Below are 27438 nucleotides of genomic sequence, written 5' to 3'. Positions count from 1 at the left end.
TCCGCCTCGCCACGCCCGAGCAGGCGCGCTTCCTTGCGCGTGCCCGCCTACGGAGAAGTCGGCGGAAAGGAGGGGACGGGGAGGAAGGCTGAGGGAAGAGAGGGCACCCACGGGCGCCAGGGTGCATTGTGGGAAGGAGGCGGCAGCGTCCCGGGCGGGCGGGAGGTGCACCAGCGGCGGCGGCGGCGGTAAATCCTCCCGGCCGCTCACAGCACTGTCGAGCCGCATCCCCAGCCCGGCCTCGGACCGCGGCGCCCCTCCTGCCCCTCGCGGCTTCTCTCCCGCCCGCCCCTCCCCCCGGCGCGCCGGCCCTAACGAGCCGGCCGGCCGGCCTGGCTCCCCTCCCCGGCCCCGACGGGCGGGCGGGCTGCCCTGAGGAGGCGGGGAGGGGAGGGCTGGGCCGGCCGGCGGGCAGACAACGATGCCGAACTTCTGCGCGGCCCCCAACTGCACGCGGAAGAGCACGCAGTCGGACCTGGCCTTTTTCAGGTTCCCGCGGGATCCAGCCAGGTGAGCGGTGGGCGCGGAGCTGGCAGCCCGGGCCCTCCTCCGCGATGCGCGCTGCCAACCGCCGACCCCGGGCAGGCTCCGGGGCTAAGAGGGGCTGGGGGGGCACAGTTGTCGACCCCAGTCCGGCTCCGAGGTGGGGAGCGGGCCTCTAGCCGTGGGCGGGGTGGCGCTCTAGGGCCTTGGAGCACGTGCGCCCGCGGGGGCTCGGCGCGTAGGGCTCCACCCGAAATTAGAGGCAACTGGGGCGGCGAGGGCGGGGTAAGGTGGGTTCTCGCCCTGATGAGCTCGTGTGACCTCGGACAAGTCTCTGTCCTCCCTGGGCTTTAGTTTCCCCAGCTGTCAAAAGACGGACTTGGATTCTATGGTTGTGGTCACCGGGGCCCTTCTACCCCTGGGACAGTGTTTCTTTTTGGAGTCCGGCCACCTTTGATCTCAAGTCAGGTCACAACTACTCCCTCCTTCGGACTTGTTCATGGTTCATATTCTGGCTCTGACCGTTACTCATTATCTCACTTGGTTAATGTGGGGATAACGGGGGGTGGGGCGGGGGCGGGGTACGCAAGAGGGCATGGGAGTTGGTATTGAAACCTCTTCTCTGAGGTAACCCACACGCTCTGACTTGTATTTAGAGAGTGGTAGAGTAGGGACTGTGTTTGAAAGGCTGAGGATTTTTTCCTTGGCATCCCTTGTTGATTCATTCATTTCAAATCAACACCTACTGTGTGCTAGGGCACTAACATTAGAGGTACTGGAAATTCACAGTGAACGAGGTAGCGGTGCTGCCTGCAGAAAGCTTACAGTCCATTAAGGAGGCAGATATGTAAGCAAGCGATTATAATATAGCATGCTGTTTATTAGTTCTACAAATATCTATCGAAGGCCTACTAGGTACTAGGCATTATTCTGAGCACTGGGAGGGTACAGATAAATAAATCGAAGTCCCTGCTGTCATGGAGTTTACGTTCTAGTGGGGTGAAATAAGTAAATATACCTTGTGTCAGACGGTGATAAATACTATGGAGAAAAAGCAAGTGTTTGATGGGAGATAGGGTAGGGGAATAGGAGTAGCAGGGGAGGCACGATTGCTATTTTAAATCGGATTATCAGAGAAGGCTTCACTAAGAGGGTGTATTTGAGCAAAGACCAGAAGTAGGTTAGGGGGTCAGCCATGGAGGTATCTAGGGGAAGAGCATTTCAGTCTCTGGAAACAGTAAATGCATAGGCAGGGCATGCTTGTTAGAGGTCAACCAGAAGTCTGGTTGGACTGCTAAAGCTGGTTTAAGGAAGGAGGGAGAGGAAAAGATGAGACCAGAAAAATGTGTGTGTGTATGTGGTAGGGGCAAATTGTGTAGGCCATTGTAGGCGGTGGAAAGCACTATGGCATTTATACTGAGTGAAATAGGAAGTCGTGGAAGGGTTTAGAGGGGAGAGACGTATACTTTAAACAGGATCACTGGGTACTTGTTAAATACATTGTAGGGAGGCAGAGGTGGGAGCAGAAAGGCCAGTTAAAGGCAATTGCGATAATCCAGGTTAATAGAGGAGGAGGTGGTAAGTAGTTGCATTTGAGATATATTTTGGAAGGTGAAACCAACAGGATTTGTTAATGGTGTAGATGTAGGTTGTAAGAGAAAAACTGAAGTCAAGAATGACTCTAAGATTTTTAATCTGAGCCTTTATTGAGCTATGGAAGACAGGGAGGAGCAGGTTTGGTGGAGGAATATTAAAAGTTTGGTTTAGGACATGTGAAGTTTGAGAGGCCTGATAGACATTCAAGAATAGATGTCTTCATACTATATACATCAGTGAACTCAAAATGGTCCATATTTAGATCAATGATCTAAATATTTAAGAGCTAAAACCATAAAAAGATATACAAGTCAGGAATTTAGAGACTTCCAGACTGGAGATTGTAAATATGGGTGTTCTCAATTTATAGAGGGTATTTAAAACCGTGGAACCAGGTAAATAAAGCAGAGTAGGTATGAGGATTGAGCCCTGGGGTGTTCCTAGTGTTTAAAATTCCGGGAGATGAGGAGGAACTAGCTCAAGAGAGTGAGGAAAAGCTGTTGGGTTCTGTGGGAGCAGAGAAGAGGAGCATCTTAATCTGCCTGAGCCTCACTCCATTCAGCATTATCTTCCTTTGAGACAAATTGGGAGTATATTTCACTTGCGTAATGAGGACACCACTAGTCAATTCTGGACCACAGGTTGTTCATGTTCCTAGGTAGTGGATACTCTTTTCATTATACTTCTTAGTCAGGGAGTATGTCCTTTAGGGGCTTACAGTCTCAGATTTGGAAGGAGTTTTTAGATCTAGTGCAGTATCCTTTGAAGTGTCAGAATTCCCTCAAGAATAGTGGCTTTTAAACCTTTTTTGGGTCTCTGTCCCCTTTGGGAATCTAATGTAAGGACCGTTGAGAGAAGACATCGACACAATTTCATGTCAAATTTTTTATGGACCCTTTAGGGATCCTGCGCATTTCTGACAGGTGAGCCTTTGCTAAAACACCTCCAGTACCAGTTTCTCTGCTTTGTGAGGGGATACTTGAGGATTCTGGACAGCATTGGCTATTGTTTCTTCCTTTTATTGAGTGGAAATGTGCCTTCCTATAATTTATGTTTGGGAGGTCCTAGTTTTGTTCTTAGGGTGACAATGAACAAAGCTGTTCCCTGTTTTATTTTATTTTTAAATTTTATTATTTTATTTAATTTATTTTTGGCCTTGCCGTGCGGCATGCGGGATCTTAGTTCCCCAACTATGGATCAAACCCGTGCCCCCTAGAGTGGAAGTGTGGAGTTTTAACCACTGGACCGCCAAGGAGGTCCCTGGTGCCCTTTTTATGTAAGAGCCCCTTGAGTATTTCAAGACCAAATTATGAACTTTTCTTAATTTTTTTAAGAAAACATCTTTATTGGGCTTCCCTGGTGGCACAGTGGTTAAGAATACGCCTGCCAATGCAGGGGACACGGGTTCGAGCCCTGGTCAGGGAAGATCCCACATGCCGCGGAGCAACTAATCCTGTGCGCCACAACTACTGAGCCTGTGCTATAGATCCCGTGAGCCACAACTACTGAAGCCCACGCCTAGAGCCTGTGCTCCGCAACAAGAGAAGCCACCACAATGAGAAGCCCATGCACCGCAACGAAGAGTAGCCCCCACTCTGCAACTAGAGAAAGCCCGTGCCCAGCAATGAAGACCCAATGCAGCCTAAAATAAATAAATAAAATAAGTAAATTTATTTAAAAAAAATCTTTATTGAGGTATTCACATACCGCACAATTCACCCACTTAAAGTGTGCAATTCAGTGGCTTTTGGTATGTTACATTATTAATTTTTAAATTTTTTGATAAAAATATACTGTTGTCCCTTGGTATCTGCAGGGGACTAATTCCAGGACCCCCCCCACCACCGCGGATACCAAAATCCATGGATGCTCAAGTCCCTTATATAAAATGGCAGTAGTGGGCTTCCCTGGTGGCGCAGTGGTTGAGAGTCCGACTGCCAATGCAGGGGACACGGGTTCGTGCCCCGGTCCGGGAAGATCCCACGTGCCGCGGAGTGGCTGGGCCCGTGAGCCATGGCCGCTGAGCCTGCACGTCCGGAGCCAGTGCCCTGCGGTGGGAGAGGCCACAACAGTGAGAGACCCGCGTACCGCAAAAAAAAAAAAAAAAAAATGGCAGTAGTATAACATAAAATTTGCCATTTTAACCATTTTTTTAAAACTATTTTTGAGTGTATAATTCAGTGGCATTAGTTACATTCACTGTGTTCTGCAATCATCACCACTCTCTATTTCCACAGCTTTTTCATTACCCTGAGCAAAAACTCTAACCATTAAGCAATAACTCCTCATATCCCAGTCAACTTTTCAGTCTCCATGAATTTGTCTGTTTTAGGTACTTTCTACTCATACTGTGAGTGGAATCATACAATAATAGTCCTTTTGTGTCTGGCTTATTTTACTTAACAGTGTATTAAAGATCTTAACTTTTTTCTGAACCAAAGGTCAATACTATAGGATTTCAAATTCTACTGAATTTGACAGTTTTTTTCCACTGTGCCCAGAGTTAATTATAATAAAGGAGTACATAGTTTCCAGAGTTGTTTATTGAATTAATAACAGTATTCTTAGGGTTAGTGATTATAACTAGTTTTTTTTTCTGTAAATGGGTTGTAGGGAGGATTGATAAAAGGTGACATTGCCACCCTACCTATTATTCAAAAGTTAACTCACATTGTTAACTAACAGTAAAGATAAGTATATTTAATGCTATTAAATAGTACATTTCCCATTCATATTTATAAATGCCTTGCACACTTTTAGAAACATCTATTTAGAGGTAACTTAAAATTCAAGAGTGTAGGGCTTCCCTGGTGGCGCAGTGGTTGGGAGTCCGCCTGCCGATGCAGGGGACACGGGTTCGTGCCCCGGTCCGAGAGGATCCCACATGCCGCGGAGCGGCTGGGCCCGTGAGCCATGGCCGCCGAGCCTGCGCATCCGGAGCCTGTGCTCCACAACGGGAGAGGTCACAACAGTGAGAGGCCCGCGTACCGCAAAAAAAAAAAAAAATTCAAGAGTGTAATCAATAAATGGCACTATGTGGAATTTCATACTCTAATATCTCATTGGTTTAGAAAAAGTGGCATTAATGTACTTTTTAAAAAATATAAAATAATAGAATCAACTCACCTTAGGGCAGTGGCAGGGAGATAGATTACCTAAAGTTAAAGTTTAAAAAGAAAAACGCCTGAATCATGATTGCCCCAGGATGGCTTGACTAATAATGCCCAAGCTTGGCAGGAACCTGGGGGCAGGTTACAGTGGAACTCATCCCCAGACCAGGTAAAGGTAGAGCTAATGAATTGCTCTTATTATTAGAGAGAGTTGGGCAGTTAAAGGGCTCTCCTTCCTCCTCAGGCAGTTAGTACTGACTCATCCCTGAGCTAGTGAGGTCTTCCAAGTTTCTTTGGTAATTTAATCAAAGTTAATTGAGAGTTGATGTGCTCTAAGATGTAAAATGTAAAACGGTGGTTTCCCAGGCACTTGTGAGGGTCTCCAAGACCCTTTCAAGGAGTCTACAAGGTAAAAACTACTTCATAATAACACTGATATTATTTGCTTTTTTCATGCTCATTCTCTCAGGAGTGCACAGTGGAGTTTTTAGGGGCTAAGTAACATTGTGAAATCACTGCTCAGATAAATTACATTTTGTGTTCTATAAAATTTTCTAACTGTGATTATTCAGATGCAGGTGTTTGGTAGATATTTTCTTGGAAATGAACAAAAATAAGCCTGCCACTTCAAGGAAAGCAACTGACAGCCAAGCATTAAAGGAAAAATTAGAATTTTGGAAAATTTATATTCATCACTTTGAGCTTGACAGCTCTCTAATATTTAGACTTTTCTGATGCGATCAGTGGTGATATTGATAAATGTGACTTTTAATATATTGTATAGTGAAATGTGTTACCATTCCGATGGTCTGCCTAACTCAAACTGATAAATTCATGATTTTACAAAGACATGCATGGATAAAAGTTCTATTCAAAGTGCAAGTTAGACTAATGGATTTTAATGAAACAGTGTGAAAAGGCTCATTGGTCTGGTTTCAGATTCCACATTGCAGCTAATCTTTAAGAAACCACCACTTGTGGACTTCCAGTGTCCTATCAAAGAACATCCACAACTAAATGGGAAACAGAGGAATATTGTAATAACCTTTGAAACTACATGGCATTGAGGAGTCATTGTCTTTGGTTGAAGTCAACCAGAATAACATTTGGCAACAGATTAAATACAAAAGCAGATGTGAGAATCTAGGTATCTTCTGTTAAGTTAGACATTAAAGAGATTTGCAAAGATGGTGAACAGTGCCATTCTTTTCACTAAATGTTTTTTGTTTTGGAAAAATAGTTATTTTATTAAAATGTTTTCTGTGTTAACGTGTAATGGGATTGCTATTTTTAATGAATTAATAAATATTTTTTAAAATTCTAAGTTTTAGTTTCTATAATTATGAACATTGTTAGGTAAAATGCACATAAACAAAAGTTCTTTAGATAGTTAATAATTTAAGAGCTAAAGGGGTCCTGAGATTACGAAGTTTGAGAATCACTTCTGTAAGGTACAGTCTTAAAGTACTTTCATATGCTCTCATTTAATCCTCCAAACAATGCTGTGAGTTGTAATAATAACAATAATACTTAGAGAATACTTTATTCTGTGTGCCAGGTACTATTCTATGTGTTTTATGTACACTATTTCAATTAACCCTTGCAATAAATTTTGAGATAGTTTGAAACAGGAGGGAAGGGGGCAGGGCACAACCTTTAAAAGAATGACATAGCCATAGGACATGACAAAAACTTATTAGAACCAGCTAGCCATAGGACATGACAAAAACTGGTTAGAACCAACTAGATCCAAGATGGCGGAAGATTCAACTTCCAGTAGACCTTGAGCCTCATTATATGCTCATTGTAATATATTAGCTAAATGACACACCCACCAGCGCCATGACAGTTCTGAGGCCAACCATAAAAGGCCCAAAAGTGGGAGGTGGCCTAATTTCTGGAAATCCCCGCCCCCTCCCCGCCCCCCCCAAATAGTTGGAATAATCCTCCCACTTATTAGCCTATGAAATTACCCAGCCCATAAAAACTAACGATGCCATATTTTGAGGTTCTGTTGCCTTCTGAGATGGCCCACACTCTGTCTATGGAGTGTGTTTCCCAAGGCCTCTCGCCTTCTGAGATGGCCCACACTGTAGAGTGTGTTTCTCTCTAAATAAATCCCATTCTTTTTAAAAATTTATTTAGTTATTTATTTTTGGCTGCATTGGGTCTTTTGTTGTTGCACACAGGCTTTTCTCTAGTTGCGGCGAGCAGGGGCTACTCTTTGTTGCAGTGCGTGGGCTTCTCATTGCAGTGGCTTCTCTTGTTGTGGAGCACAGGCTCTAGGCACCCGGGCTTCAGTAGTTGTGGCTTGCAGGGCTGTAAAGCACAGGCTCAGTAGTTGTGTTGCACGGGCTTAGTTGCTCCGCAGCTTGTGGGATCTTCCTGGACCAGGGCTCGAACCCGTGTCCCCTGCATTGGCAGGCGGGTTCTTAACCACTGCACCACCGTGGAAGTCCAGTAAATCTACTACTTACCTATCACATCATCTTCACATTCTTTTGCGAGGAGGCAAGAACCTTAAATTCACTGGAAACACTTTCAGATGAGCAAAGCAGACACAGAGAGGTTAGCTAACTTATTCAAGGTCCTACAGGAATATCTAAAACCCCAAATGTAGGATAAAGTATGTAATATTATCCGAACTTACTTGACCGTGAAACCTTCTTTTTTTTTTTTTTATTGGAACAGTTCTTTGACTAGTGTTCCTTGGAATATGGTTTGGAAATTCTGCATAAGTTGAAGACCATTGAAGGAAAATATTACAAACAAAACTTAAAAAGGAGTGGTCAATGATGGTTGAATAGTACTGAAAGAGTGAAAGTGAGGATAGAAAGTGACCATTGGATTTGGCAGGATGAAATTCATAACTTTTAGCTGTCCTGGGTAGCCATGATGAAATCTTGCACCGTCCCACTCTGTCCTGCCCAGAATGTGAATCATCCCTTCGTCCAGCACATCCACACTGTATACACTACCCACCCGTTAGTATTGGAAAAACATAGTATATGTAGGGTTTGGTACTATACGTGGTTTCAGGCGTCCCCTGAGGGTCTTGGAATATATCCCCACGGATAAGGGGGAGACTACTGTACAGAGAGGTAGAGGAGTTTTACCTATCTGGGTGTGTGTGTGGGGGTACATACTCTTCAAATCTGAAAAGTTTTCCTCAATAAGTGACGTTTGAGCTAAGATCTGACGGCTGATGTTTGCAAAGGCTTTGGAAAGGAAGTGAAAAGCAATGAAGAGGATTCTAGGTTGAATAAACAGCATGGGGAACAGCTCTAGGATAAAAGGGATCACAGTGCATTCATGAAACTGAAGTAAGGCATGTGAGGCGGCAGAGTGCAAGGGTGGATGGCGATATGAAGAGGGAAAGGTCGACAAGATCTAGATTGTACAGAATCTTATGAGACGTGAGGTTCTTTATCCTAAGGGTAACGGGAAGTCACTAAAGGATCTTAAGCAGGGAAAGATATTCTCAAATTGGCTTTTTAAAAGCATTTTACGCTTGGAGAAGGGGTGAGAGAAAGGGAAGACTAGTTTGGAAGTAGATGGATTTGGGGAGTCATTACACTCTGCCAAGGGAAAAAAAAAAGTCTACAGAATCTGGAGTACAGGGCACAGAACAGCGACAAGGAGAGCTAGGACAGGGAAGACATTGGTTAAAAAAAATAATTGAGAGATAACTGTAAGTGTGTGTATACATCTTAACACATACACAAATACATGTATGAAAAAAACCCCCAAGATGTAGCCACAAGTCTCATAACTACTACTAAAACAAAACAAAACAAAACAAATACATGTATGCATGTAAAAAAGGCTTGTGGTTATATGTAATTTTTATAACTTATTGATGTAAAACATATATATACAGAAGATCACAAATCATAAGTGTATGGCTTGTTAGATTTTCAGAGTAACATGTCCATGAAACTTTTACCCAGATTTAAAAAAAATGGAATGTTACTAACATCCCAAACTTCCTCTCCCCTGTGGCCCTACTCTCCCCCATAATAGATGCTGTTTGACTTCACACACATTAGATTAGTTGGTTATTGAGGAGAAGGGGAAGAGTGATGGGGAGCTGTTTTATTGGTATATGACATACATAGGAAAAAGTGCAAAAATGGTAGTCTAGAACTTGATGAATTTTTACAAAATGAATATACCCAGGTTACATTCGAGATGTAGAACATTACGAGCACCTCAGAAGCCTCCTTTGTGCCCACTCCTAGTCATTACCTCTCCCCAAATGTATCCACTGTTCTCACTATCATTACCGTTTTGGGGGTCTCCAAGCCACCCCCATATCCAGAGATTTACCAGGACTCATGGAACTCAGTGTTTAATTGTACTCACAGCTAAGATTTACTACAGCAATGTAATAAGAACACACATCTGGATCATGAGCGGAAAAAGACACAGGTAGAGTATGGAAGGATCCATGTGTAGGCTTCCTTATGCTCTCTCCCTCCCTTGAGGGGTCACTCAGATCCCACTTTCCCCACCAATGAAAATGCAACATGTGTGCCATGTTTCTGCCCAGAGAAGCCCGTTAGAGACCCAGTGCCCAAAGTTTTTATTGAGGTCTGGTCATTTAGACACACTCTGCTTAGCATATGCTAAAATTCCAGACTCCCAGAAGGAAGGCAGGTGCTCATTAAAGGTCATACTGTTTGCACAGTCTAGGCGCCATAAGTCACCTTATCAGTTAGAAGAAGTTTTATGTCAGTGTAGGAAACTGTTTACCAGCCAAGTTCCCAGACATCAGCCAAAAGACCAGCCTTAAAAACAAGCCTTTCTGAGGATAGCAGTCTCAGGCCTGCTGTGTTAACTCTTTTTCTGCACAATCACCATAGATGAGTTTTGCCTACTCTTGAACTTAATATGAAAGGAATCACATAGTGTGTACTCCTGGCTTATTGTGCTCAACATTATGTTTGTGAGATCTAGCTAGTTCATTCATTCCCATTGCCATAGTAGTCTATATATAATAGTATACCACAGTTTATCCTTTCCACCCTTGATGGGCCAAGTTGTTTCACCTTCTCATCAACATTTGGTATTATTTCTTTTATATCATAGTCATTCATATGAGTATGTAGTAATATTTACAGTTTTAATTAGTATTTTCCTCATGACTAATGAGATTGAGCTTTTGAAAAAATTGTTTATTATTTTTTTTAAATTTATTTATTTATATCTTATTTTTGGCTGTGTTGGGTCTTCATTGCTGCATGAGGACTTTCTTTAGTTGCGGTGAGCAGGGGCTTCTCATTGTGGTGGCTTCTCTTGTTGCGGAGCATGGGCTCTAGGCACACGGGCTTCAGTAGTTGTGGCACGTGGGTTCAGTAGTTGTGGCTCGCACGCTCTAGAGTGCAGGCTCAGTAGTTGTGGCGCATGGGCTTAGTTGCTTCGCAGCATGTGGGATCTTCCCTGACCAGGGCTTGAATCCGTGTCTCCTGCATTGGCAGGTGGATTCTTAACCACCGCTCCACCAGGGACGTCCTATTATTATTATTTTTTTTTACTGAGCATTTTTTTCATGTGTATTGGCCAGCTTTTTATTGTTAATTGCCTGTTCAAGTCTCTTGCCCATTTTTATATTGGGTTGTCTGATTTATTTGTAGGAGTTCTTCATATATATTTTGGATATGAATTCGTTGTTGGATTTGTGTATTGCAGATACCTTCTTCCATTTTGTGGGTTGCCGTTTCACTCTTAAGTGACTTCTTTTAATGAAGAAAAGTTATTAACTCTAAAGTAGCCTGATGTATTCATCTTTTCCTCTAGAGTTTATGTTTTCTGTTGCCTTTTTAAGAGATCTTTGTGCCAAGGTGATGAAGATGGTCTAGTGTGTTATCTTTTAGGAACTTTGTTTTACCTTTTATATTTAGATCTACAATTCACTTGGAATTTATTTTTTTGTATATGGTGTAACAATACAGGTCAAGATTCATTGTTTTTCATATGGATATCCCATTCAGCACTATTGAAAAAATTTGACTTCACTGCTGTGCAGTGTTACCTTTGTCTTAAGCATCCACAGCTCTTGATTTTGTTCCATTGTTTTATCCTTGTGCCAATACCAACCACACTGTCTTAATAACCTTTATAATAAGTCTTACTGTCTGGTAGTATAAGTCTTTCAACTTTTTTTCCCCAAGATTGTCTTGACTATGCTTGGTCCTTTGAATTTCTGTGTAAAGTTTTAGAATGATCTTTGTCATTTCTCTCTGTATCTCTCTCTGTCTCTCTCTCTCTGACTCTCACACACACGCACACGCGCACACACACACACACACACACACACACACACACAGAGACATGCCCAAAAGAACTTGTTGTGATTGTATTAAATCAGTAAATCATTTGGAGGAGAATTGATATCTTTTTTTTTTTTTCTTGCTGCTTTGGGTCTTCATTGCTGCACACGGGCTTTCTGTAGTTGTGTCAAGTGGGGGCTACTCTTCGTTGTGGTGCGTGGGCTTCTCATTGGGTGGCTTCTCTTGTGAAGCATGGGCTCTAGGCCTGCGGGCTTCAGTAGTTGCAGCACGAGGGCTCAGTAGTTGCGGCACATGGGCTCTAGAGCGCAGGCTCAGTAGTTGTGGTGCACGGGCTTAGTTGCTCCGCAGCATGTGGGATCTTCCTGGACCAGGGATTGAACCCATGTCCCCTGCAGTGGCAGGTGGATTCTTAACCACTGCGCCACGAGGGAAGTTCAGTATCTTTAGGATTCAGTGTACCAATCCATGAACTTGTATATCCCTCCATTTATTTAAGCTATTTAAAAAATTTTTTTCTGTTAGAGGTCTTACACATCTTTCACTAGGTTTATTTCTAGGTATTTGATATGGAACATGTAGGTGTAGTTAATTGGCCTCTCTGATCAACCTTTCTCTTTTTTTAAAATATCTTTATTGGAGTATAATTGCTTTACAATGGTGTGTTAGTTTCTGCTTTATAACAAAGTGATGCTCAACCTTTCTTGATTGAATCTGAGTGTTCTTTTTACCAGAAAGCTACTTCAACTTAGTTCAGAAATAATACAGACCGTAGTGTTCTGTGTAGAAGGTCTTCAGAGATTTAAGTATTAAAAAACAAACTTAACTCTAGCAATATGGCAAATTATTTTATGGTAAGAGTTTTTATACCAAATAATTTAGATGTTGAAACATGAAATATTTATAGTCATATTGTACAGCTGTGTAAAACTATGATTAAAATATGGACATCTTAGTCATCATTACTGTGTATAGTATTACTTCTTGGTCAAATGAGATGCTGAACAATTTAGGTGTGGTTTTATTTTAGGTTAGGTAATCGACATTTCACCATGGTTTTACATATTGAGAGTGGAGCAAATTAAGTGTCAGAGTGTTGTGTGTGTTTAGGGGTAAATTTGTAATGTTAAGACATAAGAAAATATACTATGATGTAATTATAAAATAAATATGTTTTCAAGTTTGTGACACTATATATTCATGGTGGACTTTTATTCTTAGAAGCTTGAAGAATGAAGGAAAGATCTAGTTGTAACCTTTAACAAATTACTTAACATTTCTGTGCCTTCGTTTCTTCATCTGCACAAGGGGGATAATAATAATAGTACTCCCTTTGTTTTTGTTTCTTTTTTTTTAATCAACTTATATTCAATTTTGTTTTCCTGAAATTTCTACCAGTAGAGCTTATTTTTGCCTTTTTAGGTACATAGAACATTTCTATCCCCTTTGGAAATAATTTAGAATAGTGTCTGGCTCTTAATAAGTGCTTAATAAGCATTGTGATGATGATGATGATGATGAAGAAAAAGAAGAAGAAGTATGATGATGAAGAAAAAGAAGAAGCATGATGATGAAAAAGAAGAAGAAGCATGATGATGAAGAAGAAGATGATGATGATGTTTTTTTGCAGATATTTAAGCACCAAGAGGACGTGGACTTTGTCTCATTCACTATCTTTAACATTGTCTGTGTACTAGATTGTGTAGACACAATCCATGCATTCATGGAGCTTGCAATCTAGTTTGTACATCATTGTAGATAATCATGTTTATAATAAAGCAGATGAATACAGCCATCATGCTTCCATAATCAACTAATTATTTATAGAACATCTACTTACTAATTTTCTACAATGACCGTGTCTTTTCATATGCTTGTTTAAGTTGAAATCCTGAGGGGAATGTTAAGCCATTGGCCTCATGGTTGCGCAGTTTTTTGCTTGTATTGCTGATGATTGAGTCCTCTCTGATGCTAGGATGTCCTGGGAGTTGAAAGATTCAGGTTTAGGTTCTAGTTTTGCTGCTGATTTTGTACATGACTCTGAGTGAGTTACTTCTTAACCTTGTCTTTAATTGAACGTACTAAATGATTTCTGAGGTTTCTTCCAGCTCTCGTTTTGTTATTAATCAGCTTCTCCAAATTATGTTATGTTCTTTGGTTATAGGGGAGCAGGAATCCATTGTCCATAATAGATATTTACCTTAAAATTGAATGCTGAAATTTAAGTGTTGAGCTCATATTCCATTATTGTATTTTGGTTTTACTTTTATAGATGCCAGAAGTGGGTGGAGAACTGTAGGAGAGCAGACTTAGAAGATAAAACACCTGATCAACTAAATAAACATTATCGATTGTGTGCCAAACACTTTGAGACTTCTATGATCTGTAGAACTGTAAGTAACCAGAGGGCTTGTTTTTTTTGTTTCGTATCCTCTCACTTACTATTTGGTTGGAATGTAAAGCTTTATATATTAATGTTGGAGAGTATCCTTACAGCCTGCCACTTTTTTTTTTTTAAGATGAAGACAAATTTGGAGCTTAATAGTATCTATTTTGTTCTTAAAAACCTGTTTTTATTTTCTAAACCCTTCTGTTTCTGATGCCCCATTCCTACTCACCAGAGGTAGCCACTTTTAAACTTCTTTTGTAGCCTTCAGAAAATTTTAGATGAGTATAAATGTGTATATTTAAAGTAAAGTTGGCATTTTTATTTGGATCAGCTTCTCTAGAGCTTTTTTATGAGTGAAATCTTCATCAAGGAATAGAGCTCTTTGTTTTCAAAGTTTTGTATGTACTGTTAGAACCAACCCTTAATTTTTATTTGCTGGACACAACAGAAAGCAAATCATGCAATTAATGTGAAAAAACGTTTCCATCAGTAATTTGCAATTTCATATCAAAACCTGACTCTCTCAGCCTTGCTACTGTTAACTGTGATTTTTGGCCAAGTTACTTCCCCTCTCTGAGCCCCAATTTCTAATGAAGAAATTAGATCAGATAATTCTTGAGGTCTAAGACTTTTAACCCTCTGTGATTCTGTTATTGCTATGATTCATAAAAGGCACAAATAGGACAGATTTGATTGAAATGAAGCAGACTTGAAACACTTAACTAGTTAGGAAGACAGTTTTGTTAAACAAATAATATATTCTTGTTTAGGTATTAAAACATGTATCATCTCAGTTATTGGGATAGACATAAACTTGATTTGAAGGTACACTATATATTGTTATGCAGCAATTTATTTTGATATTTTTTTCAGATACATTTTGCAGAGGCATCAGAAAACTAAAGAATGATTGGGTTATTTTATTTCTCAAAATTAATTGAAGCAGATACTTGTGAAGTCATTGGGAGGTGAGCCAATTCCGGTTCAACAGTTTAATCACAAATATTTGAGGGATATTTTTGCCTTGCTTTGTTAAGAGGGTAATAATGATCAAAATAAGAGATTTCATATGTTTAAAAGGCAAACTTTATGTTCTTGACATTAAGTAAAAATATCCCAAATTATTTTAAATACACAAGCCGTATGCATTTTTACATTTTTATTTTATTAATAAATATGGTCTCTTAATTAGTTAATTCCAATAAGACTAATGTGAGAAATATAAAATATAGTTCACTCATATTCTTGCTTATAGTTAGAGGATAGAACAGAACTATTTTCGCTTTTTAAATTTCCACATAATTCTTTAATCTTGGATCAATTAATGCAAATGTGAGATATTTTCTTTCAACACATGTAGAAGATATTGCTGTTAAATCTGGATTATCTAATACTTATACCCAGATGTTTTAAGAGTTTTGACTTCATTAGTTTGGCATTTAAGATCTCCTCAGTAAACATTTGTGGCTAGTTCAACGAGAGCCAGATATTATCTTTGATGCTAGAGTAAGATCATTACTTTATGCTCAAACCTTAAATCAGCTTAATAAAGATTAAATCTTGATACTGAATAAAAATTATCATGCACACGAATTGAATATAACCCTTATTGGCATGTGTACTTATAAATAGATGTAAAAAATTGCATGTTTTTTATTCATATATTGTTTTCTGGTCTATAATATCTTTCCTTGGTAGCAAATTAATTTTATTTGAATTTTTAAAGTCTTTACAATGTTTTATCCCTCCTCTCTTTATTTAATTGGTAAAATATCAAGAATTTACTGTGTATGTGGATATCTTTGCTTTTGAGATGTTTGCTAAGTAGGAAAGATGAGACACTTGGGGTATAGTATAGTTTTTGTTCCCTTCACTGATTGTGTCCAAAATCAATCCCTGATTCAAACTCCGTAGTAGACTCAGGATATTTGGCCCAACACTAGAAGCTGAACATCCTTAAGAAATAGATTTTCTTCTTTGTGTTTTCTATGAGGCTTGGGATTGAACTAGAAAACATTGACTGTAAATAGAAATTCTTCCCAAATGTGTTTAACAACTCTTCAGATGAAACCTAAGATAGTGTGTTCCCTTTAATTATATATTTTTCCATCATATTTTCCTAACCTTTCCTTGGGTGCAAAAACATAGGAATTGTTATTTTTGTTTGGCATATACTTTGAATACGCTTTATTAGTCATCTTTTTTTTTTTTTTTTGTATTTTTTTTTTGCTGTACACGGGCCTCTCACTGTTGTGGCCTCTCCCATTGTGGAGCACAGGCTCCGGACGCACAGGCTCATCGGCCATGGCTCACGAGCCCAGCCGCTCCGCGGCACGTGGGATCCGCCCGGACCGGGGCACGAACCCGTGTCCCCTGCATCGGCAGGCGGACTCTCAACCACTGCGCCACCAGGGAAGCCCTATTAGTCATCTTTGAGACAATCACTGCTCCTACAAAAGCTTTTTAAACTGAAGTGTATTTTGTTTTTATCAGTGCAAATTTGGGAATAAATTTCAGTGCAAATTTGGGAAGAAATTAAAGGCACTGTTTCTTTGGACTAGCTAGGGAAATGTAGTAGCAGTTATTCATCTGTTACTCTACCTCTTAATAAACTTCTTATCCCTACCTGACCTCCTCTGGTCTGGCTGTGGAAGACTGTCACCATCTAAGTATGCATCCAACTTCTAGCCAGGTTGGATTAGGTTAAGAGGAATTAAGATAGAGAATGGTCATCCTTCAATGATAAGAACATTAGAATTAGAAGGGAATTTAGAAATACCTAGTTCAGTGTTTGCAGAAGTGTGATTATGTATATCACTTGTGGTATATGAGTGATTTCAGGTGGCACATGAACCAATTTTTATTTTAGAAGTTTTGTAATATGTGTTAAAAGTATAACTAGCTCATCAAATCATTATTGTATAGTTTTTATTGCTTAAGATAATGTTAACTAAAAAAGTGAGTGGATTATGAAAAAGTATAGATGGTTGTGTAACTGAAATGGCAAACATTATGATCATTAGTATATGAATAACTTCATTTTGGGAAATACTGATCTAATTCAGTACCTGAGTTTTATTAAGAAGAGGAAACTGAGTCTAGAAAGGGAAAGAATTTAGTCAGGGTCTGAGAGTGAGTCACTGGTAGGATTTGGACTAGCCCCTAAGTCTCCTGTGTCCTAGTCCAATATTATTTCATGGTGCCTTGATGCTTCTCAGTAATAGTAGCAAAGGTGGAGTGAACAGCAGGTAAAGGAGGGAAGAATTATTATAAAACATACAGGCGGATAGATTATTTGAGAAACTTTTGTGCCTGCTGTGTTTTGTGGGCTCATAGAAGAACAGAAAAGTAGCTGGGAGATTGAATCAGAAAAATATATGTAAAGTGCAAATACATTTTATTTTTTATGCCTACCATCAATTCAGTTCCTTCATTTATAGTAGAAAGATTGCCAGAAGGGCAAATGCAAAAATAGTTAGAAATAATAAGTGGATCTGGACTGACATCATCCATTCTACAAGTCTCTACACTTTAGAATTAGAGTTGAAGGAGTGCTGGGGAAATCATTAACACTAGAATTTTATTTATGTGTGATACATTCTTAAGGACAGTCTCTGAATTAACACATTTTTCTTTTTCAGAGCCCTTATAGGACAGTTCTTCGAGATAATGCAATACCAACAATATTTGATCTTACCAGCCATTTGAATAATCCACACAGTAGACACAGAAAACGAATAAAAGAATTGGTATGTCAGTGTGCTTCCAGATTTCCTATCCTCTATAATATTATGAAATCAAATATAGATGCATTCATGTAAAAATGGGACCAAGTTACTATCTACTCCAGAGGTAGCATTATGGGAAATTAATGCTATGGTTATTGTTGAAGTAGTGTGGACATAAGATGATTAGTTTGTTTTAGTATTTACGTTGGAAAATCTTCTTCAAATTTAGCCAATTGATACTCGTTGACTTGAGCCAAAGTATGCTGTTAATTACAGGCTCCTAACTCATTCTCTTCCAGGGAAGAAGAAAAAAAAAACCCACCTTTTCTTTTGTAGTAAAGAAAATGGGGCTGAGGTATATATCCAGAATTAAGCACAAAGGGATAAGTGAAAGTTAAGACATGGGTAGTTTTACTAGAAATAAGGATTCTATCACTATTAAGTACTGACAGGGTTTACAAAAAGCTTTTAAATCTCTGTATGTGGCATCTTTTTGCATGTTTTTACAAACCTTTGATAACCTTGAAACCTGTCTGTTTTTTATTGACCTCAAATGAACAGAATTAAATTACTCAGACTCCTCAGACCATTGCTTTCTGTCATCATTGCCACCAGGAAGTCCTTTGTTTGTTTATTTTCTTTCCTTCTTCCATTATTACCATTTCCTTTCCTCCCCTCCCTTTTGTATCCATGCTAGTGCACTTAATATGTCATTTCAGTCCACCGACTATGCGCTTTTTTAATATAACTGTCCAATTTTCCTCATTTTCTTCTCTGTTTACCTTTCATATTTAGATCTGTGATCCATTTAAATTTGTATGTGTGGTGTCCAGTAGAGACCTAATTTTATTTTTCTCTTAATAGAGATCAAGTTTTCCCAACATGGTCTGTTAATCCGTCTGGTGTAAGGTGCCACCTCTGTCGTATACCAAGTTTACATATATGCAAGGCTGTTTCTGGGAACTCTGTTATGTTCCACTGGAAGATTTGTTTGTTTACAGCTATACCACACTTTTTAAAATTACCATCGCTTTATATTATATCTTATTTTCAAAAAGGATGATTTCTTAATTCTTCTTTTTCAAAATTGTCTTAGCTATTTGTAGACCTTTATTTGTCCATGTGAATTTGAGAATCCTTTTGTCATGTTCTAGAAATTCTGTTGAGATTTTCATTATAAGTACTTTGAATTAATATTTTTACAATGTTAATTAGTCTTATCCATAAACTGAAAAAAAAAAACCCAATAGAATAGCTATCAAGTAGTAGCAATCATTGACAAAACTACTGGTTCTTTGAAAAGACTATTAAAACACTTTCAGGAGTGCAAAAAGTAAAAAATTTGAAAAAAATTCAGGGTTTTTGTTGCAGTTCTTTTTTTTTTTTTTTGCGGTACTTGGGCCTCTCACTGTTGTGGCCTCTCCCGTTGCGGAGCACAGGCTCTAGATGTGCAGGCTCAGCAGCCATGGCTCACGGGCCTAGCCGCTCCGCGGCATGTGGGATCCTTCTGGACCGGGGCATGAACCCGTGTCCCCTGCATCGGCAGGTGGACCCTCAACCACTGTGCCACCAGGGAAGCCCTGTTGCAGTTCTTTAGAAGAGAACGTGTACATCCTTCCTTAGATTAATTTTTTTTAATTTAATTTAATTTTTATACAGCAGGTTCTTATTAGTTATCTGTTTTATACATAGTAGTGTATATATGTCAATCCCAATCTCCCAATTACCTTAGATTAATTACTTCCTAAATACCTTATGGTTTTTGTTGATATAGATAATGTATTTCTGGTTGAGAGATTGTTTCCACCAATTTTGAAGATCCCTTTTTATTAATTCTAATAGTCTACTGAGTTTTCTATGTAGTTGATTGTATCATCTACAAATAAGGACAAATTTGCCTCTTCTTTCAGTTCTTCCAATTTTAATTTTTTCTGTAGCCTGTCTTATTGTTTAGTCAAGATCACCTCTAGTACTGTATTGAGTAGTCCCAGTAATGTCACTGCTGGTACACTTGCCTTATTCCATTAAGTATGATAGTTTTGTTGGTATTGTTAGATAATTTTTATCAAGTTAAAGAAATTCCCTTCATTTCCTTCTAGTCCTCACATTCACAGTTTTTATCATAACTTGTTGAACTTATCAATACTTTCATTGCATCTGTTGAGTTCTCATTTTTTTTGTTCTTTAATGCTGTGAATAACATTGATGGATTTTCTGTTGTTGAACCATCTTTGCATTCCTATGATGAACCCTAATTGATTGCAGTATATCTCCCTTCATTTTCATACACTGTTTGATTCAGTTGGTCAGTATTTTATCTACGGTTTTGCATTTATAAGTGTTGGCCTATAATTTCTTTTCATGTATTCCTTTTATCCAGTTATGATATCAAGGTTCTGTTAGCCTCATAAAATAATTTAGATAGCTTTTCTTTTTTCCCTCTCCTAATTTTTCCAGAAAAACTTGTATAAGGTAGCTATTGTCTGCTCTTGAAAGTTAGGTTGAACTTTGGTAAAACCATTAGCGCTTTGGGTGGATGAGGGAATATTTTGATTACCATTTCTGTTTGTTTATTAGTAGTTTCTCTTTCTTCTTGTGTTCTATATGTTTCCAAAAGTTTATGAACTTCATCTAGGATTTTAGGATGCTTGCCTTTCTCTGCTCCTAAAATTACTTTAGTAGTCTTTTCGAAGAAACAGTAGTGAGTTTTATCACTGATTGCCTTACTTATGAGCTGTTTTATTGGTTTCTTCTTGATTTGAAGGATTTACTTTTTGGCTCTTTTTTAGCTTCTTGAATGTTTAACTCATTTATGTATATTCAAAGCTATAAATGTCTAAATATATTTTAGCTATATCCTACAATTTTAGACATGTAGTGCTTTTATTGTTCATCTGTATTTTGTAATTTCCCCTATTTCTTTAGTATAAGATTATTTTTGTTCTTAGTTTCTAGACATGGGTTTATTTTTTAAAACTTTTTTCCCCCAAATGTTGTTAACTGATACATAGAGGGTATGTATAGTCTATGTGATATTCTTTCTAGTTTTTTTGCATCCATCATTGGTATTGAAATCTGATGCCAGCCTGATTCTTGTTCCTTTTTAGGTGATTGCGTTTTTCTCCTTCACAGCCTTCAGCATTTTTCTTTATATTTGATATTTCAAATTTCACTAAACTGTATCTAGATGGCAGGTTTTTTTCTTATCCAGATGTACATCTTAAAGTTCTGAGAAATCTTCAGTTTTTATTTCTTCATGCATTTCTTCTCATCTATTTATTTGTTTTTTTCTGGGATTTCTTATAGTTGAATGCTGACACTACACAACAGTCTTCCACCTCAGCTTTTTTCTTAGTCATATGAACCAGGGGTGAAGAGCTCAACGACTTCCCATCCTGTAGCTACCATTTCCCTGCTCTGCCCCTCAAGGAACCTCAGATATCTTACAGCAGGCACACTCTTCCAGAAGTGCCATCCTTGTAACTCCACAGCCCATAGGATAAGGAGGGAATGTTCCAGATTGGCTAACCTGCTGACATTCTTGTTATCAATATCATGTCCCGTGCTACCCAGCAGGCACCTTGACGTCTCCAGCTGTCACTGGTACTGCTGCTTTCATGCCCCACAATAGTAATGGAATGGGTTATGATCTAAGAATTCTAGTGGGTTAGAGGGAGAGAAAAGGACATAATTGAAAAGTTCTTCCTCAGTCTAACCCTGTATATGTCACTTGGCTCTCTATGCTATATGTATCCATTTCTCTTCCATATTGACACTGTCACTTTCTGCTTCCCAGAGGTTTCTCATAGCTTTTGTATTAGGTTCTGGGATCCAGCAACTCCCTTTTACATGGCAATCCCAGGGGTTAGATTGGGCGGGGGGCATGGTTTATGGCCCCTTGGATTTGACCTCAAATGCCATCATATACTTTCATGCCTTTTATTAATATTAGCCAATACACACTTGTAACCCCAAATTATGATGATATAGGTATAAAAGTAAGTTAAATGATGTATTCTTTACCCTCTAGTATTTTATTATAAACTTGGAGTCATTAACAAATTATTGTTCCAGTTTTCCTGTCATCTGTCTGTTTGAAGAATGTATTCTTTATGAAGAATTCATGCTCTTAAAAGAGCTAAATTTGGGACTTCCCTGTTGGTCCAGTGGTTAAGACCCCGCGCTTCCACTGCAGGGGGCACGGGTTTGATCCCTGGTTAGGGAACTAAGATCCCGCATGCCAAAAAAAAAAAAAAAGTATTAAATTTGACTCATAATATACTTTTTACTTGTGAGTCTGTGATGATAATACTAGAGTTCAGTTTTCTCAAAGATATTTTTTTCTTGTCATTTAGAGTGAAGATGAAATCAGGACACTGAAACAGAAAAAAAGTAAGTGATAGTGTTAATGACTCAACTTCTGAATGCCTTTTTAAAAGGCCTTGACCTGGTAAGGACAAATAAATATGTTTTATGTCCAAAAACCTGCTGTGAGAATGATGTAAGAGTGTGATAGGCATTGTCCTGTGGTCTGAATTGTCTGTGAGATAAAGTCTTAGTTTGTCTTTATTGAGTGCCACTATGGCATGCACTTGGCCTTCTCTCTCTCCACTAGGTGCTCCCAGTGTGATAAGGATGGCAGGCACACAGGCAGAGTGTCCTAGTGTAGGGAAAGAAAGGAGCAGAATCTCTGTCCACCCAATGTGTAGTGCATACTAAGTTCTTGGTAGATATTTAAGGAATAAATGCTGTTGAGACACTTGGGCTCACAGAGAGTAGGAGTCACAATAGCTGTTCTCCAGGTACTGATGCCTGAGCTGTGTCACTAAAGAATGAGGACTGGAAGGTTTTTCTGTTCTTGTCAGTTATTACCATTACTCTTCCTTTCCTATCTCCTCCTCCTACTACTATTATTATTAACATAACTTTTTTTATTGAGTGCTTACTGTGTGCCAAGTCATTATTATAAGTGCTTTACTTATATTAATTCATGTAATTCTCATAGTAGCCCTGAGGAAAGTACTATTATTTTCCCCCTTTATAAATGATGAGACATGGACTCAGGCAAAGAAAGGAGGGAAAGATAGTCTGTGCAGTGCCTTGAAACAGGATGCCAGATTTGGGAAACTACACACATTTTGTTGTTGGAGTGTCTAATAACCCGTGATGGTTAAAAAATAAACCTAAAGGGACCACAGGGGTCAGGACTTTCAGGGTTGTGTGTATGACTATGGTCAGGAGCCTTATTAACCTCAGGGCCGCAGTTTTCCCATCCAAATATGAAGAGATTAGGCTAAGATTTCTAATATTCTAATATAGCCCTAAAAATTGCATGAATATGCTTTATATTGTATTGTCTCATCTCCCATAGAAAAGCGTAGATTAATGGTTTGATAGAAACAATGTCAGCAGGTACCTTGGAGCTAGAGAAGCTTGGATTTGAATTTCACCTCCATCTGTGACCTTGGACAATTATTTATTGTCCTCATTTGTCAAATGGGGTTGATACCACGTGCCTGTACAGGGAGCAGTGTGCTACGTATAAAATGCCAACGCAGTGCCTCAGTACATATTAGTTCTCTTCCCCTTCCTTTTTGTGAGGACGTGGACTATCTTTTATTACTCTGTATATATGATGTGCCTTATTAAGTTTATAAGAAATTGTTCCTCTCATGATAGCATTGACATACAGGATTAAAATATATCCATTCACAGTGTTTGTCTCCTCCACTAGAGTGTATCTTAACCTGTGTATCCTAGTCTGTGGTCCAGTAGGTACCCAATGAGTGTTGAATGAATGAATTTGTGGGTTTTAAATATTTAACCAATCAAAAATGTAATTTTTTTGTTTGTATGATTCCTTATGAGCCTGTTTATAAAATTAATTCTTTGTTTTCCAGTTGATGAAACTTCTGAACAGGAACCAAAACATAAGGAAATAAACAACAGCAATGCTCAGAACCCCAGTGCAGAAGAAGGGGGTGAAGAGCAGGATGAAGACATTTTACCTTTAACCCTTGAAGAGAAGGAAAACAAAGAATACTTAAAATCTTTATTTGAAATTTTGATTCTTATGGGAAAACAGAACATACCTCTGGATGGACATGAAGCTGATGAAATCCCAGAAGGTCTCTTTACTCCTGATAACTTTCAAGCACTGCTGGAGTGCCGGATCAATTCTGGTGAAGAGGTTCTGAGAAAGCGCTTTGAGACAACAGCAGTTAACACATTGTTCTGTTCAAAAACACAGCAGAAACAGATGCTAGAGATCTGTGAGAGCTGCATTCGGGAAGAAACCCTCAGGGAAGTGAGAGACTCTCACTTCTTTTCCATCGTCACTGACGACGTGGTGGACATAGCAGGGGAAGAGCACCTGCCTGTGTTGGTGAGGTTTGTTGACGAAGCTCACAACCTGAGAGAGGAATTTGTGGGCTTCCTGCCTTATGAAGCTGATGCAGAAATTTTGGCTGTGAAATTTCACACTACGATAACTGAGAAGTGGGGATTAAACATGGAGTACTGTCGTGGCCAGGCTTACATTGTGTCCAGTGGATTTTCTTCCAAAATGAAAGTTGTTGCTTCTAGACTTTTAGAGAAATATCCCCAAGCTATCTACACACTCTGCTCTTCCTGTGCCTTAAATATGTGGTTGGCAAAATCAGTGCCTGTTATGGGAGTATCTGTCGCGTTAGGAACAATTGAGGAAGTTTGTTCTTTTTTCCATCGATCACCACAACTGCTTTTAGAACTTGACAATGTAATTTCTGTCCTATTTCAGAACAATGAAGAAAGGGGCAAAGAACTGAAGGAAATTTGCCATTCTCAGTGGACAGGCAGGCATGATGCTTTTGAAATCTTAGTGGACCTCCTACAAGCACTTGTTTTATGTTTAGATGGTATAAATAGTGACACAAATGTTAGATGGAATAACTGTATAGCTGGCCGAGCATTTGTACTCTGTAGTGCAGTAACAGATTTTGATTTCATCGTTACCATTGTTGTTCTTAAAAATGTTCTATCTTTTACAAGAGCCTTTGGGAAAAATCTTCAGGGGCAAACTTCTGATGTCTTCTTTGCAGCCAGTAGTTTGACTGCAGTGCTGCATTCACTAAATGAAGTGATGGAAAATATCGAAGTTTATCATGAATTTTGGTTTGAGGAAGCCACAAATTTGGCAGCCAAACTTGATATTCAGATGAAACTCCCAGGGAAATTTCGCAGAGCTCAGCACAGTAACCTGGAATCTCAGCTAACCTCTGAGAGTTACTATAAAGAAACTCTAAGTGTTCCAACAGTGGAACACATTATTCAGGAACTGAAAGATATATTCTCAGAACAACACCTCAAAGCTCTTAAATGCTTATCTCTCGTACCCTCAGTCATGGGACAGCTTAAATTCAATACATCAGAGGAGCATCATGCTGACATGTACAGAAGTGATTTACCTAATCCTGACACACTCTCTGCTGAGCTGCATTGTTGGAGAATCAAGTGGAAACACAGAGGGAAAGATATAGAACTTCCATCCACTATTTATGAAGCCCTTCATCTGCCAGACATCAAGTTTTTTCCTAATGTTTATGCATTGCTGAAGGTCCTGTGTATTCTTCCTGTGATGAAGGTTGAGAATGAACGCTATGAAAATGGACGAAAGCGTCTCAAAGCATACCTGAGGAACACTTTGACAGACCAAAGGTCAAGTAACTTGGCTTTGCTTAACATAAATTTTGATATAAAACACGATTTGGATTTAATGGTGGATACATATATCAAACTCTATACAAGTAAGTCAGAACTTCCTACAGATAATTCAGAAACCATTGAAAATACCTAAGAGACTTTTAACATAGGCTTTCTCTTATATTTGATATTTGAAAAAATCTGTAAGAAATTTGAAAATATCTTACAGAAAAGTTGTAAGGTGTACGTAGGCCACTTAATCACTGAATATCTTGACCTGTAGGCCTCCCTTTGAGTACATTAGTCATTGATAATCTGCCTGTTTAAATGGCCCGTTTGAAGGCCCATGCTTTGGAGACCTAACTGTTCTTCCAGAAGATAGCATTGAAAGTACCATGTTACACTCTGTGTGATCTCTGCTAATGGCACTTTGAAATTGTATTAGTTAAGTCATTTTAGATATAACATTTGTCACTGTGGATCCAGTTGTCAGGTACTTAGGTATCATTTCTTTGAAGAAATAAATTTTGAGGAGGTATGGGAGATAGGAATACATTTTATAAAACATTACAGTGAAGCTCATGACTGACCTTTGAATAGTAGGAGTTTTAAGTATGCTGTTAAAAATCTGTAAGGGACCGTTAAAATGATCAGACTGTAAGAGAAACGTGTGAGCTCACCAAACAGGGATTTCAGTGTAGATTTTGCCTTTATCAAATGAAGTTGAAGGAACAAGTTATAGTTAAAGTTTGAATGGAAGAGCCTGCCATTGTTGTTCCACATCTGATTGTTGCTGTTTACATTCCTTTATTGAGCCTACATCTTCATAAGCTTTTTGACAGGTATATGTTGAACACTTCTGTTTCATGGTCAAGACAGGATCAGAGACCATGGATACTGACAACTGATTTGTCTGTTTTCTTCTGTCTTTTTCCATGACTATATCTACTGCCTCATCTTGATTTACAAACAAAACCTAGAAAACCTACAAAAATAAGTGTTTTGTGGTTTATCTAGGAATAATATAGAAAATATTGCTGTTATTTTTGGTGAAGAAAATCAATTTTGTATAGTTTATTTCAACCTAAATAAAATGTGAATTTTGTTTAAAGTTCAGGTACATTGTTTTTGATGGGGACAAAACAGATTCTTGTGGTAAATTCTCTTTTCAAAAATATTTCTCACCTTCACAATTGAAGATCAGGTCTTTTTTTTTTCTTTTGGTGTATGGTTTACTACTTGGGGGAATAAAAAAAAGCCATTTTAATTGTGAAATTATTAAATGTAAGATTTATCTAACGTTTTAAGTATTATATGCTGTATGACCCCTGATATAAATTGTTAGTGTTTGCGTAATTGTTGCTGGCTAAAATGTAAATGAATGAATATTGCAAAGATGTCATTGCATTATTTTATGTTGGGATAAGTTAGTGTTATTTGAGTTTCAGAAAACAGGATGGGGGTATATTTGCGGAGTGCTGGGTCTTACTGATAGCAGTGCATTTCCCTGTTGTGGACAAACCTGGCAGATGTGTCAAATCAGGACACATTTCCCATGCAGGCTGTAAAAAAGATAACAGAGTTTATCTTATATCCAGAGCTCTAAGAGGTGCCTCTGTCCTTGACAGAAAGAACTGATGGGTTCATGATGGCAGGATGACCGAAAAAGAGACACAGAGCTGGCCTTTTAATCGCTGCATACAGTTCTTAGGACACTTAATAGTGGTGTGACCTTGGCAGATTATATAATCTGGGTATATTTCCTCAACTATAAAACCACACTTAAGCTTGTGCTATGAGGGTTAAGGTAATTTATTATCAATTATCTATTACTACTTAATTGGTGCCTCAAAACCTAGTGGCTTAGAAAAAAAGTTTACAGTTTTGTGGTTTAGTTGAGTGGTTCTTTTGCTGGTCTCATCTGGACTCTGCATTCAGCTGGTAGATTGGCTGGGGGCCTAGATGGGACAGCTGGGCCTGTCATGTGGTCTTTCATCTTGGGCTTATGGCACGGTGGTCTCAGAGTACCAAGAAGGCAAAGGCAATAGCTTCAAAGCCTGGGCTCAAGAACTCACAGAACGTCACTTTCACCACATCTTTTGGTCAAAGCAAGTCATGAGGCTGGCCCAGAAGGGGTAAGGATAATAGACACCTTGTCTTGA

The 27438-nt window shown here is 38.9% G+C and overlaps 1 long non-coding RNA gene across 3 annotated transcripts; it reads left to right on the top strand.

Annotated features, from left to right (window-relative positions):
* The first annotated feature begins 50 nt into the window (after nt 1-50).
* On the top strand, nt 51-27026 carry LOC307189754. Of its 3 annotated transcripts, none has more exons than XR_013829307.1 (6): nt 51-510; nt 13752-13872; nt 14742-14836; nt 17510-17617; nt 21952-21988; nt 23497-27026. It is a non-coding gene; the product is annotated as an uncharacterized lncRNA (long non-coding RNA). The 3 variants fall into 3 exon arrangements; XR_013829308.1 differs by having other exon boundaries at nt 21952-22046; XR_013829309.1 differs by lacking the exon at nt 14742-14836 and having other exon boundaries at nt 23497-27025.
* Nucleotides 27027-27438: the final 412 nt, after the last annotated feature.

Source organism: Stenella coeruleoalba (genome assembly GCF_951394435.1).
Source record: "Stenella coeruleoalba genome assembly, chromosome: 8".
Classification (NCBI taxonomy): Eukaryota; Metazoa; Chordata; class Mammalia; order Artiodactyla; family Delphinidae; genus Stenella; species Stenella coeruleoalba.
Note: the sequence above shows the minus strand (reverse complement) of the source record. Positions and strands in the feature narration are given on the sequence as shown.